Below are 6,616 nucleotides of genomic sequence, written 5' to 3'. Positions count from 1 at the left end.
TGCAGCTGCTATGGAAGGCAGTGTGGAGGGTCCTCAAAAAATTGTGAATAGAATTACCATATGACCCAGCAATCCCTCTCCTGGGTATCCACCCCAAAAATCTGAAAACATTTATCCATAAAGACAAGTGTGCTCCAATGTTCATTGTAGCTTTATTTACGGTGGCCAAGACATGGAAACAACCAAAGTGTCCTTCGAAAGATGATTGGTTATAGAAGGTGTGGTATATATACACAATGGAATACTATTCGGCGGTAAGAAAAGATGAAATAGGACCATCTGTGACAAAATGGATGGATCTTGAGATTATAATGCTAAGCGAAATAAGTCAGACAGAAAAAGTAGACAACCATATGATTTCACTGATATGTGTTATATAAACCAAAAACAAAAGAACAAGACAAACAAATGAGAAACAAAAACTCATAGACACAGACAATAGTTTAGTGGTAATCAGAGGGGAAGGGGGAAGGGGGGGTAGATGAGGGTAAAGGGGATCAAATATATGGTGATGGAAGGAGAACTAACTCTGGGGGGTGAACACACAATGTAATTTATAAAGGATGTAATACAGAATTGTATACCTGAAATTTATGTAACTTTACTAACAATTGCCACCTCAATAAACTTTAATTTAAAAAAATAAATAAATAATGACCTGTTTTGTTTTGTTTTTTCTTTTTTCTTTTTTTTTTTTTTTTGCCTTATCTAGGTATAGGTCGCCATGGAAGCAATATGGAATTTGGTTAGCCAGTCTGGATGTTGGGTATTTATTACTTAGTCAGGTAGGTGCAGCATCCTGAATTGTCAGCAGTGGTTTATTGTGCTTCATTAGGATGAAATCCTTCATTATTCAAACTGTGGTCTGTAACTCAGCAGCCTTGACATTATCTGAGAGTTTGTTGAAAATACAAAACCTCCAGTCCCAGCGTCAGAATCTGCATTTTTAACAAGATCCACAGCACACGGCTACACACACTCAAATCTGCGAGTCGCTGGTGTAATCTGCTCTTGAAAGAGCGTACTGCATGGTTAACTCCATAAAAACTGTGTCTGTTGAAGCCTGAGTACATTTAATTACAACTTATGAAAGAGTCAGAATTCTTTTTCAAACTGAAAGTCTACAAATTATCATTTAAATGGAAGACATGGTTGATGGCAATATACAGATGAAAAAGACAGCCTTTGCCTCTAAGGAACACTACAAACCAGAACGAGAGAGAAAAACACATGGGTTATGACCCCACTAATAGGCAGTTAGGGACAATGTCTGCAGGAGAACTAGGACCACCAAGGGAGGGCCGCTCAGAGGTCAAGGATGCTACATACAGGTGTTAGTACTGGTTTTTCAAACATACATCGAATTTTAAAACAAAAGGAATGACGGTGAGCAGAACCGTAACAGGCAGGACAACGTGAGGCATTTCTCTAAGTCACAGGGGACATTCAGGGAACCTACACACAAAGCTAGGAAGGTAGGATAAGACCAGGTATACGTTCCCCACCAACGTGTGCCCTCTGTCCATGGGAGCAGCAATATTCCCGTGGGTAGCACATTTAAGTAGTTGTGGTTAAAGGGATAGATTTTAAAACTAGAGCCATGTCGACTCAAATCTTAGTCTTGGCTATTAACGATGGGTTTTTGGCTGCGTCACTTAAGTGCCCTGAGCCTCTCTGACCATTGGTTATACCTATTAAGCTGGTGCAAAAGTAACTGTGGTTGAAAAGGTTAAAAATAATTGCAAAATCTGCAATTACTTTTGCACCAACCTAACATTAATTCATTAATTAATTCATAAGTGTCTGTCACAAGGCCTGGCCTAGAAGGACTCCATAACATTCTTTTCTCCTGGTGGGTTTTGGCATCTTGTCAACGTGTCACCTACCAGGAGAGCAGCACAAATTTCAGGTGTGCCTTGACCTGCAGTGCCTTTGTTCTGCAGTTACAGAAATCCCAGGTGTAAACGAAAAAGAAGTAAAGCACCTCTGTCTCGCCAACAAGAGATACTGTAACAGTTTCCTAACCCAAAGTAATGGGAGGTGTCTCACATCCTAGATACCAGTCTGGAGTCATTTGATGGTTGAGGTTCTGACTATGATAAAGCATGAATCCCCAAAGATAATTTCTTTTTCCTTAACTGTAAAATGCAAATGAAGCCTACTTCTCAGAGCTGATGGAAAAATAAAATTATAGGCCAGAGACTCTCAGAGGCGGCGCAGAGGCTGAGGACCGGGGTTAGGCCGTTGTCCGGGGACATGGATGATCGGCGGCGGCCGCGGCGGTCCGAGGGAAATAGACACCAAAGGAAGACTTCCGTTTGGTAATTTAATCAGTGCAAGTGAAATTAAGACACAATGGATGTAGACAATGAGCAGATACTGAATGTAAACCCCACAGATCCTGACAACTTAAGCGACTCTCTCTTTTCTGGCGATGAAGGAAGTGCTGCGACTGAGGGTGTAAAGAATGAGATAAATGGAAACTGGATTTCAGCATCTTCCGTTAATGGAGCTTGAATTGATGCCAAGGCAAAAAGGTGACTACAGAAACACTCCTCCCGGGACTCTGGCAGCGACGATTCAGTCAATGAGAATGGAAGAGAAGCCCTTAGAAGTGCAGTGACTGTACCAACCAGTCCAAAGGGAAGCCTGCTAGATAGGCAGTCCAGGCCTGGGAAAGGAGGGGGGCTACCAAAGACAGGTGGTGCAGGAGGCAAAGGCGCCTGGGGCACAGCTGGGCAGGTACATCATGTGGAGGAGGCGGACGTGAAAGATCCTCAGTGCGATGATGACCGGGAGAACTGTGTTTATGAAACTGCTGTTTTGCCTTTGGATGAAACGGCATTTGAGGAGACTGTAACACCAATCATACAGGAGTATTATGAGCATGGAGATACTACCGAAGTTGTGGAAATGCTACGAGATTCAAACCTTGGTGAAATGAAAAGTGGAGTACCAGTGTTGACAGTGTCCTTAGCATTGGAGGGGAAGGCTAGTCACAGAGAAATGGCATCTAAGCTGCTCTCTGACCTCTGTGAGACAGTAATGAGCACAAATGATGTAGAGAAATCATTTGATAAATTGCTGAAAGATCTACGTGGATTAGCATTGGATACTCCTAGAGCACCACAGGTGGTGGGCCAGTTTACTGCTAGAGCTGTTGGAGACTGAACTTTATGTTAGACCTATATTGACAGTCACAAAGGAACTGTAGATCGTGTATAGGCTGGAGCTGCTCTGCACGAGGGACTGTGCTCCTGAGTGTGTCTCAAGGTGGGAAGGGGAAAGACAGCAAGCGTGTGGGGCTCCGGAGGGGGCAGCAATCTGTTACTCACCTTCTTAAAGAGACTGACATGCTGCTGAAAGAGTATTTACTCCCTGGAGACGTAGCTGAAGCTGAACATTGCCTTAAGGAACTGAAAGTACCTCATTTTCACCATGAGCTAGTATATGAAGCCACTGTAATGGTTTTGGAGTCAACCGGAGAAAATACATTTAAGAGGATTTTGGATTTATTAAAATCCCTTTGGAAATCTTCTACCATTACTCTAGACCAAATGAAAAGAGGTCATGAGAGAATTTATAGTGAAATTATGGACATTAATCTGGATGTCCCACATTCATACTCTGCGCTTGAGCGGTTTGTAGAAGAATGTTTTCAGGCTGGAACAATTTCCAAGCACCTCAGAGATCTTTGTCCTTCAAGGGGCAGAAAATGTTTTGTAAGTGAAGGAGACGTAGGTCATCTTAAACCAGAGAGCTACTGAATGTAAGAACTCTTGCAGTCTTAGATGTTAAAAAAAAAACAAAACAAAAAAAAAACATTTATCTGAAATGTAAGAGTTGTTGGCACAGGTGTTTTATTTTGTTTGTTTTAAAGCACTTGTTTTGGGTACAAGGCATTTCTGAAATTTTATAGACTTACATTTAAGGGGAACTTTTAAAGGAAGTGTTTTCGTTTGCTTTCTTTCTTTTTTTTGAGGGTATAAAGGAGGGACAGAAAACAGAAAAGTAACCATTTCTTAAGTGGAATATTCTCATAAGCTACATTTTGTAAGTGCCGTGTTTATGACCTAATCATTCCAAGTTTTGCATTGATGTCTGACTGCCACTCCTTTCTTTCAAGGACAATGTTTTTGTAGAAAAATCACTGGTTGACACAAAGCTTTATTTAGGGGGTAAAGTTAAGCTGCGAAAACCCCACATTGGCTGCTGCTGTTGAAATACTGTGCTTTGGGAGTAAACGGAAAAAAAAAGTTATTTCTTTGTCTTAAAGAATTTTAAGAAAATGAGTCAGTCATGAGACTTGTTCATCTTTCCAGGGAACACACTGATGGGTCTTAAAGACTACACAGTTAAGCAAATGGTGGCTGGAACATCTGTTCTTCTACAAAACTGGAAAAATGAACCTGGTTCTAGAAGAATGTATGACAAAATGAAACGTGTGAAGCAGTGTTGATTCTTTAAAGAAAAAGAAAAGAAGAAAAAGAAAATTACATACGCATATTTTTATATCATTAAAAACACGGCTTAGCCCATAAATATTCAATAAAAGGCAGTTATGATGATGATTACTATTGTATCAATAAACTGCGTAAGTAGCATTTATCCCACCTCTACTTTTGTGAACGCCCCTTTTCGAGCCACATAACAAAGCAGAAGGGAGCAATCAATGTTTACACGTTTCTCTCTCTCTGAGCTCTGCAACTCCACTAGCTGGGTGACCTTGGGAAGTCTCTTAAGACGTTTTTCTGCCTCGCCACTGAAGCCCTCCTTGGCAAGGTCATGGCCCATCTCCACCTCAGCAAACCCAGTGGTCAAGTCTCGGTCCTCATGCCTCTCAGCCTGCCGCAGCATTTTACAAAGCTGGCCACTCTGCCCCTGGCACTCTAGCTTCAGGGACGTCACTCCTTCCCTGGCTGCTCCCCCCACCACGCTCCTGGGGGGGGGCCGCTGCTTTCCTGGCTGCTGCCTGTGGAAGTGCCCCAGGAACGGGCATGCTTTCCTCCTCTCACGGCCCTCCCCTCTCCGTCTGCAGTAATTCCCTGCAGACTGCTTTCAGAGCCGTGGCCTTCGATGATTATACACAGGCCATTATCAGGCATCCATCTCCAGCGCTGAGCTAGACTCATCTCACACACTGCATCCAACTCGCCAGCCTGTTTCGAAGGCTGCTGGACCAAATGACCACTCACTTGCTGGCTGAACACCGCAGAACTTGCCTCCCAGGTGTGGAGGCCAGGAGTCTGACATCAGGGTGCTGGCCGGCCGCACGCCCTCTGAAGGCCTGGGGGACATCCTTCCAGGTCTCCTCCAGTGTCTGCTGACTGCAGGCGTCCCTGGGCTTGGGGCTCTGCTCCCCTCCTCACAGGGCCTCCCCTCTTCTCGCCTGTGTCTGTGGCTTCTGTCCCACTTGTCATCGGATTTTGGGAATGCCCGGAGAATCCAGAATGATCTCACCTAGAGATCCTAACTAAACACGTCTGCAAAGACCCCTTCCCAAATAAGGTCATCTTCACAGGTTCCAGGGCTAGGATGGAGACATAGCTTTTATAGGGGCCACCATTCAATCCCCACATTCCTCTGTGGCCTCTACTTTCAAATATATCCCAAGTCACATGCTCGCTGCTTCCAGTCCAGCTCACCCTACCATCAGATCCTGTCCAGACTCCACACAACTGCGTAACGGTCCCCTGCTTCTGCTTCTCCGCGGTCTATTGTCTACACAGCGACCAAGGTGGTCTCTTAAGATGCAGGTAGGACCACATCTGCTCCCACCTCGGATTTCTCCCATCTTTTCCCATCGCACAACAAATTCGAGGCCTGCCCACCCCTCACACTCAGCTCCTTCCCCAAGCCTCGGGCTCGCTCTGCTGCAGTCACAGCACTTTCCCGCTCTTCCTACCTCACCAGGTGTGTCTCCGGAGCCAGCAACGTCCTCTCTCCCTCCCTCCAGATCTCCACCAGGTTCTCCCCTCCCTTCCTGGTTGCTCTCAAGTAGCATGTCTTCCTTGGTTTACATTACACCCCCAGGAACTGCAACTGGAAGTTTGTGCCTTTGGATCACCTTCACCCATTTTGCCCTCACTCCATCTTTCCTCCACCACCACCTCTGGCAGCCATCTATGAGTTTGGTGGGGTGTTGTGTTTTTGTTTCAGATTCCACGTAAAAGTGAGATCATACACTATTTATCTTTCTCTGTCTGACATCTCAGCTTCAAAGCCCATCCCTGTTGTCACAATGGCAGGTTTCCTTCTGTTTAATGATGAATAATATTCCATTGTATATGTATCACACCTTTATCCATTCATCTGTCAGTGGACATTTAGCTTGTCTCCATGTCTTGGCTACCGTGAATAATATTACAGTGAACTCGGGGTGCAGATATCTTTTCTAGATAGTGATTTTATTTTCTTAAAATAAATAGCCAGTAGAATTGCTGGATTATATGGTGGTTCTATTTTTAATTTTTCAAGGACCCTCCACACTGTTTTCCATGGTGGCTACACCAATGTACATTCCCAACAGCAGTGCACAAGGGTTCCCTTTTCTCCACATGTTGCCAACACAAGTTATTTCTTGTCTTTTTTATAATAGCCATTCTGACTGGTGTGA

The 6,616-nt window shown here is 44.1% G+C and overlaps 1 pseudogene; it reads left to right on the top strand.

Moving 5' to 3' along the window:
- The first annotated feature begins 2,291 nt into the window (after positions 1 to 2,291).
- Positions 2,292 to 3,767, top strand: LOC109452478 (programmed cell death protein 4 pseudogene; annotated as a pseudogene).
- Positions 3,768 to 6,616: the final 2,849 nt, after the last annotated feature.

The sequence above is a fragment of the Rhinolophus sinicus genome, chromosome 15 (genome assembly GCF_057876585.1).
Source record: "Rhinolophus sinicus isolate RSI-liver-muscle chromosome 15, RSI-T2T, whole genome shotgun sequence".
NCBI classification, from domain to species: Eukaryota; Metazoa; Chordata; class Mammalia; order Chiroptera; family Rhinolophidae; genus Rhinolophus; species Rhinolophus sinicus.
This window is presented reverse-complemented; position numbering and strand designations above follow the sequence as displayed.